The sequence below is a fragment of the Ovis aries genome, chromosome 4, assembly GCF_016772045.2.
Source record: "Ovis aries strain OAR_USU_Benz2616 breed Rambouillet chromosome 4, ARS-UI_Ramb_v3.0, whole genome shotgun sequence".
In the NCBI taxonomy this organism is placed as follows: domain Eukaryota; kingdom Metazoa; phylum Chordata; class Mammalia; order Artiodactyla; family Bovidae; genus Ovis; species Ovis aries.
Window position 1 is genome coordinate 11,158,863 of NC_056057.1, and position 13,243 is coordinate 11,172,105.

The 13,243-nt window shown below is 38.6% G+C and overlaps 1 non-coding gene across 1 annotated transcript; it reads right to left on the bottom strand.

Annotated features, from left to right (window-relative positions):
* Positions 1–3,562: 3,562 nt before the first annotated feature.
* On the bottom strand, positions 3,563–3,666 carry LOC114114680 (U6 spliceosomal RNA). Its single transcript, XR_003589297.1, has one exon. It is a non-coding gene; the product is annotated as a U6 spliceosomal RNA (small nuclear RNA).
* Positions 3,667–13,243: the final 9,577 nt, after the last annotated feature.

A 13,243-nucleotide genomic window follows, 5' to 3' on the forward strand; every position in this document is an offset into this window, starting at 1 on the left:
GCTCCGAAATCAGTGCAGTTGATGACTGCAGCCATGAAATTAAAAGACACTTGTTATTTGGAAGAAAAGCTATGACCAACCTAGACAGCATATTAAAAACAGCAGAGACATTACTTTGCCAATGAAGGTCCATCTAGTCAAAGTTTTGGTTTTTCCAGTAGCCCTGTATGAATATGAGAGTTGGACCATAACACAAGCTGAGCTTGATGCTCTTGAACTGTGGTGTTGGAGAAGACTCTTGAGAGTCCATGGACTTCAAGGAGATTAAACCAGTCCATCCTAAAGGAAATCAGTCTTAAATATTCATTGGAAGGACTGATGCTGAAGCTGAAGCTCTAATACTTTGGCCACCTGATGTAAAGAACTGACTCATTAGAAAAGACCCTGATGCTGGGAAAGATTGAAGGCAGGAGGAGAAGGGGACAACAGAGGATGAGATGGTTGGATGGTATCACTGACTCAATGGACATGAGTTTGAGTAAGCTCCAGGAGTTGTTGGACATGGAAGCCTGGTGTGCTGCAGTGCATGGGGTTGCAAAGAGTTGGACATGACTGAGCGACTGAACAGACTGACTGACCCATTTCTATCTCCTCACCCTACCCCTACTTCACTTCTGATTGTTTCAAGAAAGAAAGGAAGAGAAGAAAAGAAAGGCAAAGGGAAAGAAAGAAAAGGGAAAAAGGAGAGCAGGAAATGAAGAAGGAAGAGAAGGACAGAGGGAGCAAACGGGTGTCTGCACTGCAGAGGCAGAAACCACCTAATCAACGTTCAGAATTGGTCAGGACTTACTTGGAAGCTGGTAAATAACCCACCTGCCAGTGCAGGAGATGCAAGAGACAGGAGTTTGATCCCTGGTTGGGAAGATCCCCTAGAAGAGGCCATGGCAACCCGCTCCAGTATTCTTGCCTGGAAAATCCCGTGAACAGAGGAGCCTGCCGTGCTACAGCCCATGGGGCAGCAGAAAGTCAGACACGACCGAGTACACACACATAGACATATTTGGAAAAACGATTCCTTCTCGTGCACGCTCTGGGTTCAGGTAGGGCCAGATTTGACACCTGAGATGATTATGACTATTTCTTGCTTTTAAAGACGGAGCAGAAGATTCCTCAACTTCACCTGATTGAGAATGGACTGATGCTGAAGCTGAAACTCCAATACTTTGGCCACCTGATGCGAAGAGCTGACTCATTTGTAAAGACCCTGATGCTGGGAAAGATTGAGGGCAGGAGGAGAAGGGGACGACAGAGGATGAGATGGCTGGATGGCATCACCGAGTCAATGGACATGAGTTTCGGTGAACTCCGGGAGTTGGTGATGGACAGGGAGGCCTGGTGTGCTGCGGTTCATGGGGTCGCAGAGTTGGATACAACTGAGCAACTGAACTGAACTGAACGTGCTTCCCAGGTGGCTCAGTGGTAAAGAACCCGCCTGCCAACGTGGGAGACTCTAGAGACTCTGGTTCAACCCCTGAGTCAGGAAGATCCCCTGGAGGAGGAAATGGCAACCCACTCACTGCAGTATTCTTGCCTGGAGAATCCCATGGACAGAGGAGCCTCGTGGGCTTCAGCCCGTAGGGTTGCAAAGAGTTGGACATGACTGAAGCAACTGAGCATGCACGCACGTCCCTAATGTAGAAGCTGCATAGCCGATCATCACATACTAACACACACACGGTTAGCTTTCAATCACCCGGGGTGAAGTTAAGAGCAGAGCAGTGGCTTGGATGAGGAAGGCCCTTCTACACTCCTGTTTCTATGTTTCTGTTTTTAGAGCCCATCACTGTGAAGCCCATCACTTCATCACTGTTAAGTCTAAGAACATGAAGAACAAGAGGTCTGCTGTACATCCACGGCCTGGGAATCGTAAAGAGCTCGAAGCTCAGCTCTGTCCCCTACCAGCTGTGTGCTTCTGGGCAATGTAATTAACCTTCTTGAGCCTCAGTTTCTTTCTTTGGAAATGGTTGTAATCATCCTACCTTGCAGGCCTGTTGTAAAGATTGTTTTAAGAATAGATGAAACCTGAAGAACTGATTAAAAACCTTGTTCCTAGCAGGTGCTCCATCATGATCATATTTAATCCAACCTCCTCAAATAACCCAGAAAGCTAGTGGAGCCCAGTGGAGATAAGAACACCTATTGCTTTACTTCAAGGTCAGGCCTCTTTATATTACAAAAGGCTTTTGTGAGAGTCTATTAACACAATACTTTTGGGTCTATTAAGACTTTACCTAAATTTGCAAAGCTGCTGCCTCCTCCCTTGTTGAGATCTTCTTTGTAGCTCAGGAAAGACTTGTAGGCGCATATTCCAGAATGTGAAGGGTTATTCCCCACATGAAGATTGTGGGCAGTTTATTCCTTCATCCTCAACTGGAAAGGCTCACTATAGAGGAAATGGGATTACATTTCACCAGGAAGGAATTAGATTAGACGGGAAGAAGAACTTCCTGACTGATGATTTCCTTCCCTGCAGTCTTTAAAAATAGAATAGTTCCCCATTTGTCAATGTTTAAGATGCAGGCAGTTAGAATAGATAGCTTCTCCAGATCTTTTTCAATGTTAGCATTTCTCTGTCACAGGGCTGTATTGCTAAGAGGAATGTACAAATACAAATTGAAGACTACTTAAAGGGATGTGCCCTCTCACCCCAAAATAGGAAATGCTTACTCAAAATGCTTCCCTTTGTCTCTCAAAAGGCTTAGAAAACTATACAAAACTGCTTTAGGAAGCTAAATGAATAATTCAGGGAAAATCACACAAAGAGATCTAGGAAACTATTTTATGATAAATATTTACATTTATATATAGCACGTTAAAATTTTTCACTATAGGTATTACTATTTCTGTATTATTAGGTACTTAAATCAAACCTAAAAGGGCTAGAACTGGGTCTGAAATCTAACTCGTTGGACTGGGTGGTCTTGGGTGTAATTCGACGTCTACTGCTAAGTCGCTTCAGTCGTGTCTGACTCTGCGACCCCATAGACGGCAGCCCACCAGGCTCCTCCATCCCTGGGATTCTCCAGGCAAGAACACTGGAGTGGGTTGCCATTTCCTTCTCCAGTGCACGAAAGTAAAAAAGTGCAAGTGAAGTCGCTCAGTCGTGTCCCACTCTTAGCGACCCCATGGACTGCAGTTTACCAGGCTCCTCCATCCATGGGATTTTCCAGGCAAGAGTACTGGAGTGGGGTGCCATTGCCTTCTCCGACGTCAACGTGGGCAAATAAGAATGAACGTAAAGTAACACTGACATCTAGTGGATACATTGTGTTACTGCCACTATTTGAGGAAGAGCTTAAACTCAGCTAACTTTATTATTTATTTTTTTTCAGTTGAATGCTATTTTTTTATTTGTCATAAAAATATAAACTGGACAGCTTTTTGGATCTTTTAAAAATCGAGATTAATGTTTTTGCATGACTAACTGAGTCATTTATATCTTTAAATTTATATCAACATAAAGATTTCAGACTGTCCTTTTAGAAAATCAAATGCCTCTTAAAGCTTTAAAATCAAGATGTTTCTTATCTCACTTTGGCAAATAATATAGAAAAAGAAATATAAAAATATGGAACGCCTCACGAATTTGCATGTCATCCTTGCGCAGGGGCCACGGTAATCTCTGTATCGTTCCAATTTTAGTATATGTGCTGTCGAAGTCAGCACAGAGCCAACTAGAATTCTACAAATCGGAGAGGACAAACCTAAAAGCCCTTCCTCCTTATTTTAGGAGTGTGTGTGTGTATATATATACACACACATATGTTTTCAAACATTTGTTACTACTTAAAATTATCATTTTATGTTTTCTAATTTAATTTTATTGTGGTAATGGAATGTGATCATTTGGAATTTATTGAGACTTGAAAGCTAACTAAACTGTGCTAGCTTTTTGTCTTTGTTTTATGTGCATTTCTAAAGAACATTTACTCTCTATTTTTGTTCGTTTGTTTTGCTTTGCTTTTTGGAGGCTTCTGTATATACCTGCGAAGTTTAAATCCTGACTTGTTTGTTCAAGTTACTCAATTTATCATATTCTGATACAGATTAGATAAAATCTTCCTCTATGACTGTGGTTTGTCAACATCATATTATATTTTAATGAGTTTTTTGCTTTTTGTATATACTTTAAATGCACACAAGTTGGTGGCTGTTGAATCTTCTTAGTGAAATGTTCTTTTTAATTGTGTATTTCTCTTTTTATCCACATTGTTGTCTTTTGCCTTAAATTCCATTTTATTTAACATTAATATTGCTACAATCACTTAGGAAAAAATTTGCTTGTATTTTTAAGTCTTTTTTAATATCTTTAACCTTTTAATGTCTTTCATTTGAAGTATGCCTCTCATAAACCATATATGGCTAACTTAAAAAAAAACTGAGGATCTTTGTATTTTAATAGTGAGTTCATTCTCTTTAGGTATATTGTGATGATTGATCTATTTAATCTTAGGAAATGGCAACCCACTCCAGTATTCTTGCCTGGAGAATCCCATGGATGGAGGAGCTTGGTGGGCTACAGTCCACGGGTCGCAGAGTCGGACACGACTGAGCGAGTTCACTTTCACTTTCTTTCCACTACATAATTTACAGTTATTTACTGTTTATTTTTTACAGTTTCTTTTTCCTTAAGATCTATTGGATTGATTTTTTTTTTAGTTATTTGAATGTTGAGTTTTCTAAAAAATTTATTGATTTATTTTAATTGGAGGCTAATTACTTCGCAATATTGTAGTGGTTTTTGCCAAATGTTGACATGAATCAGCCATGAGTATACATGTATCCCCCATCCTGAACCCCCCTCCTACCTCCCTCCCCATCCCATTGCTCTGGGTCATCTCAGCGCACCAGCCCTGAGCACCCTGTCTCATGCATCGAAATTGGACCGGCAATCCACTTCACATATGATAATATACATGTTTCAACGCTACCCTCTCAAATCATCCCACCCTCACTTTCTCCCACAGAGTCCAAAAGACTGTTCTTTACATCTGTGTCTCTTTTGCTGTCTCGAATATAGGGTCATCATTACCATCTTTCTAAATCCCATATATTTGCGTTACTATACTGTATTGGTGTTTTTCTTTCTGACTTACTTCACTCTTCATAATAGGCTCCAGTTTCATCCACCTCATTAGAACTGATTCAAATGCATTTTTTTAATGGCTGAGTAATACTTCATTGTGTATATGTACCACAGCTTTCTTATCCATTCATCTGCTGATGGACATCTAGGCTGCTTCCATGTCCTGGCTATTATAAACAGTGCTGTGATGAACATTGGGGTACACGTGTCTCTTTCAATTCTGGTTTCCTTGGTGTGTATGCCCAGAAGTGGGATTGCTGGGTCGTATGGCAGTTCTATTTCCAGTTTTTTGAGGAATCTCCACACTGTTCTCCATAGCGGCTGTACCAGTTTGCATTCCCACCAACAGTGTCAGAGGGTTCCCTTTTCTCCACACCCTCTCCAGCATTTATTGTTTGTAGACTTTTTGATAGCAGCCATCCTGACTGGTGTGAAATGGTACTTCATTGTGGTTTTGATTTGCGTTTTTCTGATAATGAGTGATGTTGAGCATCTTTTCATGTGTTTGGTAGCCATCTATATGTCTTCTTTGGAGCAATGTCTGTTTAGTTCTTTGGCTCATTCTTTGATTGGGTCGTTTATTTTTCTGGAATTGAGCTGCAGGAGCTGCTTGTATATTTTTGAGATTAGTTGTTTGTCAGTTGCTTCATTTGCTATTATTTTCTCCCATTCTGAAGGCTGTCTTTTCACCTTGCTCATAGTTTCCTTTGGTGTGCAAAAGCTTTTAAGTTTAATTAGGTCCCATTTGTTAATTTTTGCTTTTATTTCCATTACTCTGGGAGGCGGGTCATAGAGGATCCTGCTGTGATGTATGGGATTGACATATTTTAAAAATTCTTTTCTCTACTGTTTTAGGATACATTGTATTCCTGTTTTTCTTTTACATATTGTCCTTTAGCTATTTTTTATTAGGGAAAATCATTCAAGTATATAAATAAATAGATAATGATCTGTATGCCCACCTCCCAGTTTTAAGAAGTTTTAACCACCCTAACATTCAGCTGGAACTGCTTTGGATTTATTAAATACGAAAGAAAATTATAGATTCAGTTGAGGCCCCTGTATACCCCTCAACCTCATTTTCCTCTCTCCCTCTTGACAGTTAACCTCTACCATGAATATTGGTATTTTATTTGATATTTATTAATTTGATATTTATTAATTCTACATATGTTTTAAAATTTTATTCTATATTTTCTGGCTAAACAATATAGTTCAATAGTTTTAAATGTTTTTCTGGTTAGAATGTTTATATAAATAATGTTACTTTCTTATCAACATTATGCTTACATTTCATTCAATTACACATATGTATCTTTCATCCTATTCTAGAATCTTCTGTATTTGCATTGACTTTCATTTCTATCATTGTCTACTTAGTTCCCTTTTCCCTAGTCCTACCTTATTTTCCTCAGTCACTCTTTAAAGCAGAGAATAGTTTTTCATCTCTCCCACAGTATGAAGAATCTTCACAGCAGGAACCATGCCCTTGCACCTTTGTTCATCCTACAGTCCATGGGGACTGCACGGACACGTGACTTTCACTTTCACATCCCCTAAAAAATTCTTGACAAATGATGTCATTCCTTGCACACTTTAAAGATAATATTTAATCAGAAATCATCACACATTATAAAACTCACTATTCAAAATTATGAATCAGAAAGTGTAAAGGTTTTTCATGTGAGTAGTGAAAAATGATAGCTGTTGTTCAGTTGAAAATGGCAGTACCAGAAGGGTCCAGGAAGATTGCTGATGGTTGATGTTGAAACTCATATTCAAGTCGATTTTTGTGGGTTGAAACTACTAAAGAAAGAAAACAAAGTTGTCTGAAGCAAAAGACCAAAACAGTCTTTTGGTAATCCCACATCCGGAGAGATCCTACTCTTCGGAGAATGCAGAATGTAAAAATAAATGAAAAGTATCTCTGGACAGGTAGAAAGCTCACTGTTGTGAGAACGTCCTTCCAAATAGAGATGAGCTTGGAATCTTGGAGAACTAAAGCAAAATCAATGGGTTTCTCCCCTTCTTCCCAGAATGCTCCCCACTCACAATGGGGAAGCCATTGAGAAGGCAAAGGAGATTATCATGGAGATTCATCTTGACTCGAAGGTGGGTGCCTTATTCATAGGTACAGTGCCCTTCTTGCAGCTGAGTGGTTTACTTCCTGACAAGACACATTTAGGATCACCATTTGCTCAAGTTTACTAGCAGACATTATGCAGAAATTATTTCTGGCTATAAAAACATGCCTGATTTATGTACATAGCAGAGCCCCGTAAGTATGACTGTTACAATGGCAATAGACAGTGTTTAAGTTCTAACAGTCTCCCTATGAGCATTTATGAACATCATTCATTTCAAAACAGACAGAGAAGAGTTAGTGAATAGGAAGATGTCAGACAGAAGAAGAATTTTTTTATTTTGCTTTCCACACCAAACAGTTTGCTTATAACACATCTCCTCAAACATTTCAGCATGGGAAGCGGAAGAGCTGTGACTTAGTGGCATTTGGATTCCAGTGGGCTTGAGGGGACATTCGTTTTTGTCTTTTCCTTATCATGGGGGCAACTGTCATTCAGAGCCCCAGTGTTTTCATCAGAAAAATGGGGATGCTATTTTAAAGCTCAAGTAAGGTATTTGGGGTTGTGCTTTGTGAATAGTAAATTTGACAGGCAATCATCAATATAAAGAAACATCCAAAGCTCTTATATGGTAGTCTGAAATTATAGTTGTTCTTTTTTTCTCCTTGAACTCACATTCCCATTCCACTCCGCAGAGATTTATCCTAATACATTTTTGATGTCCGAAAAATATTTTCTCAATTGCCTTATATTTCTCTACAATAAAATATGTCTCAAAAATTTTAAACTTTTTTTTTCTCTGAGACCAAAAGACTCAGAAAATTAAAATATTTTATTCTGAATTATTAGCACTATCATTAGCAGTACAAAACTGGTCAAGGCATATAATTATTTTGGCAAATAGTTATTAAGCATAAATGTTAAATTTTTATTAGAAATGTATTTGATAAAATATACCTGATGGTTTCTTCAGTTTATATAGCCATCAAAAAAGAATAGTTATTGCTAGAAATATATGAATTCAGCCTCAATTTTGCCCCTGATTTTTATTGTTATGGGCTTCCCTTGTGGCTCAGCTGGTAAAGAATCCACCTGCAATGTGGGAGACTTGGGTTCGATCCCTGGGTTGAGAAGATCCCCTGGAGAAGGGAAAGGCTACCCACTCCAGTATTCTGGCCTGGAGCATTCCATGGACTATACAGTCCATGGGGTCGCAAAGAGTCAGACATGACTGAACAACTTTCACTTCACTTTATTGTTATAGTTGAAGCTGCTGAAAAATCTTGTTCACATTTTAAAAATGAATGGAAACGGAGCATTTTGTTAAAACTATGTCAATTATTTGAACTTATGATGAGTTATACTATAAAATGATGTAATCATCTATCATAAAAGTTAATGATCTGGCAACTCGATTATGTCTATATTCAGTTTTATAGAATGCAAAGATTTGGAAATGACTTGCAAAATATTTTGTTATATGGTATTATATTATAGTCAGTCACTTTCTCAGTTTCTGGGAAATGTACCAAAAAGGTTAGCAGTCCAATGGAAAAACTATTAATTGTATTTGTTGCTCTTTCACTTAGAAGCATCTTATTTGACTCAATACAGTCAGAAAGTTTGGGAAAATAAATATATGGTTAATTTCAATACAGCTCTGCTAATTGTGATTTTAGATAAAAAGCTATACTCTTATGTTTTAAAGATTTTTATCAAAATTTTAAAACTATAGAATTATCTAATTCAGTTCATTGAAAATGACAACCTGAAATTTAATTTGCAAATCTATCAGCGAAATTAAACTTTGTCAGAAAGTGTGACTTCAAATTTTAAAATCAAATATATGTTAATACACATTTCAAGGTAAATTATAAAAGCCAATGAAAAATTAAAATGTACCTTGGAAAACAAACTAATAAAAAGAAAGGCAGGGTTAATGTGATGTGGTTCTAATAAAAATTATTTCTTTTACATCATAATGTAAAATAGGACAACAATGAAGCCTTTCATTCCTTAATTGGAAGTAACACAACATAATATGCAGCCAAGCTACATGGTATGCGTGAAGCAAATATAAACATAGATGTGATATTTCTTTCAGTAAAAAAGTGTGAGTGTGTGTGTATGTGTGTATTAAACTCTGGTTTTTACCTTCTGGAAATAATTAAGAATCATGTAAAAAATCAGAAATAACCTTAGTAATTTCAATAAACATTTAAATTTTCCCTCTTGATTTAATAAAAGGGTATAGTTACTGTAAATATATTGGACCGCATTTTAACAAGAATTAGAAATAAACATTTTATAAGGTGATATCAGATCATCTTATATAAGCATATATAATTTTTATTATATAATTATGTAAGTGGTATAAATATTCAGAATAGAATTTGCTAAATATGCTTTAGCTATCTCGTGAAACACTTACTCACTAATTTCTTTACTGTTTAATAGAAAACAGCTTTTACTCCGGTCCAATAGCTCAGGTGGTAAAGAATCTGCCTGCAATGCAGGAGACCTGGGTTCTGTCCCTGGGTTGGGAAGATCCCCTGGAGAAGGGAGAGGCTGCCCACTCCAGTATTCTGGCCTGGAGAAGACCATGGGCTGTATAGTCCATGGGGTCGCAAAGAGCTGGACATGGCTGAATGACTTCCACTTCACTTTCACTAAGTGCTCTACAAATACGCACTGATTTATTTCCCTCAGAACAACTCTGCCAGGTAGCTACAATATCCCCTTTTCATAGTCAAGGAAACCAGGGCCAGGAGAGGTACTTTGAACACTCACACAGGTAGTGAGAAGCACAGTAGGTTTATACCAAAGAATGTACTCTGAATCTGAAGGATAGTCCCTAAATTGTCATCCCTAAGTTTCATGTAGTATATTTTGAACATTAGGTGGTCCTGAATATTTTCCCAGGTTCTCTTAAATGAAGAAACATCATTAACTTGTCCTGCTTCAGCTGTTCAAAGACTCATTCTTTTCAGATGTGATGGTACTTCCTACAATTTTGAGACTAGCTTATATGAGTTAATCACATTCGAATATGCAGAAAAAGCCTTTTTGGCATTATTTCCTTCTAATGTTCTCCCTGCATTACTCTTACGGGACTTTTTCACAAGAAGAATTGTTTGGCAGTAGAACTGAAGAGCGGAGAAGGCAATGGCACCCCACTCCAGCACTCTTACCTGGAAAATCTCAGGGATGGAGGAGCCTGGTAGGCTTCAGTCCATGGGGTCGCTGAGTCAGACACGACTGAGCGACTTCACTTTCACTTTTCACTTTCATGCATTGGAGAAGGTAATGGCAACCCACTCCAGTGTTCTTGCCTGGAGAATCTCAGGGACGGGGGAGCCTGGCGGGCTGCCGTCTATGGGGTCGCACAGAGTCTGACACGACTGATGTGACTTAGCAGCAGCAGCAGCAGCAGGACTGGAGAGATGAAGTCATTAAATGACTGTTATCTCTCCCTGTCTTCCCTGGTAGCTCAGCTGGTAAAGAATCTGCCTGCAATGCAGGAGATTCCAGTTCAATTCCTAGGTTGAGAAGATCTGCTGGAGAAGGGATAGGCTACCTACTCCTGTATTCTTGGGCTTCCCTGGTGGCTCAGCCGGTAAAGAATTCACCTGCAATGCAAGAGATATCTCTCCCATCTTTGTCCACCACAATTTAAATTCACAACATCCCAACATGGGCAAAAATATCCTATTCCTAACACCTGGCTTCTCTGTCTTAAAAGAAATACATACAAGCCAGAAAAAAAGACTTTGGTTTATGGTGCATAGGTCGATCATTAAAGAAGAAACCAATAGTTTAAACTGCATTTTTGTTTGGTGCTCTGGAGGTTTCTACACCAGAAGCAAGTCACCAGAATAAAATTTAGAGTGAGCAGGGTCATGTCGCTCTATCACTCAGGATAGGCAATTCATGGTATAGTAACAAACAACCCCCAAATTTCAGTAGCTTAAAACAATGAGGTTTAATTATCTCTAACCCTACCTGCCATCTGGATTAGCTGGGGCTCCGCTGAGCCTTGTCCCCGCTCTGGTACCCAGGTTGCTTCCATGGGGTGTCGCTACCTATTGTAGCAAAGGGAAAGAGCTTTAGGGTAGTTCCCTCTGGCGATTCAAACTTCTGAGCATTGTAAATGGGAAAGGGTGTTGGTAAAATGGAAGGATGAGCCTAGCGGTGAATGAAGTAGGCGTTCTTTTAGGTAGATCGCTTTTAGGAAGAATAGATATAGAGATGGGAAGTCTAAAGCTGATTTCTTTCTCTGTACCCTGTGACACATTGGAAGGCTTTCACACACCCTCAGAAAATACAGTCTCTGATTTGAAGATCCACAGTTCAACGGAATATAAGAAGTGGAATTTCAGGGTTAGAACATCTGTGCCTTTAACTTTTAATATACTGAGAAGTGACTTCATGAGTTCATTCCAATTTTCATATCTATTGGCAGTGAATGAGTGTTCCCTTTGTACTACATCCTTGCCAATATTTAAAATTTTTTTTTCCAATTTGATGGGTGTGACTTGTTATCTCTTTATTATATTCACATTTTCCTCTTTGCTACTGACCTTGGGCATATTTTTATATCTGTTAGCCATTCAGGTTTTCTCTTCTGCAAATCACATGTTGTTTATTTTGTCCTTTTTTTTCTACTGTTTCCTTATGTGTGTATATATATTTATGTATACACGTATACACACACATACTTTTATCTTTTATCTCTATTACAAATATTTTATCTAATCCCCTGTTTATTTGTTTAGGGTATATTTTTCCTTATTTAGAATCAATACAGTAATAGCTTCCAAACTTATATCTGCAGCCTATACATCTCCCGTAGACTCTGGACTCATTAGTCCTTTGTTTATTCAGCATCTTCATGTGAATGTTTAATATGCATCTTAGACCTACATTAGCCAAAATGGAATCTCCTATCTTCCCTCCTTACCACCTCCATTTGAAGTCTTTCCCATTTCAGTTACAGGCAGTTCCATCCTTCCAGTTAGGCTGAAACTCTTGGAACCACCATTCATTATTCTCATTGTCTCCCATCCATACAGAATCTGCCAGCAAATTCTGTTGACTATACTTTGAAAGTATACCAGAATCTGGGTACTCTTTGCCATCTCTGCTGTGTTCATTATTTTCAAAGTCACCATCATCTCTGGCTTGGATAATCACAATAGCCCATAGCCCACAGCTTCTCTCCCTGTCTCCTTCCTTGTTCCTGCACTGCCCACCTCCAACCTCAGTCTATTCTTAAAATAATTTGGGAAAATACAAAGATGGTTCATTTCAATAAAGCTTTGCTAACATTATCCTTCTTGATAAAAGCAACTAGAGAGACACTATGGTCCCCATCTCCCCCTGAGCAGAATCCAGCATCCCATAACGGCTTCTGAACACTCAGCAGGCCTGGCCTTGGCTACCCTCTGTTTGCGCCCTGTTCTTTCCCCCTTGATTATTCTGCTTCAGCTCCATGGCTCTCCTTTCTATTCTTCAAATATGCCGGTCCTGTACCCACGTTAAAGCCTTCACACTTGCTGTATACTTTGCTTGATCAATTCCATGCAACCTGCTCTCAAGGCTTGAGTTCAGAACACTTTAATCACCATTATTCTGAGGCCTTCCCTGAGCACTCTGTTTTAACTGACCTCCCCTTCTCTCACTCCCTGGCATTCCTGGTGTCCCTTTTCTGCTTTATTTTTCCTCCATTGGCCTATGCCAGAGATATACTAAGTAATTAGACTTCCACTATTAAAGTCCAAGCTCCAGGAGTGCAGAAAAATTTGTGTTTTGTTCACTGTTATATCTTTAGTATCTAGAACTAATGCAGAGTAAGAACTCAATAATTTTGGTGAAATGGATGAATAAAAAAATCTTTTGCTTTTATATGGACAAATGTAGATAAATATTTACTTTTATGGCTTCCACTTAGAGTGCACTTTAGCCTCATAGATTTGATCTCAACATTTTTATCATTTTGCAATTCATTTTTTATGTATGCACTCAACATCAGAGCACCAAAATATATTGAGCCAATTTAGGGAGAAATAGGCAA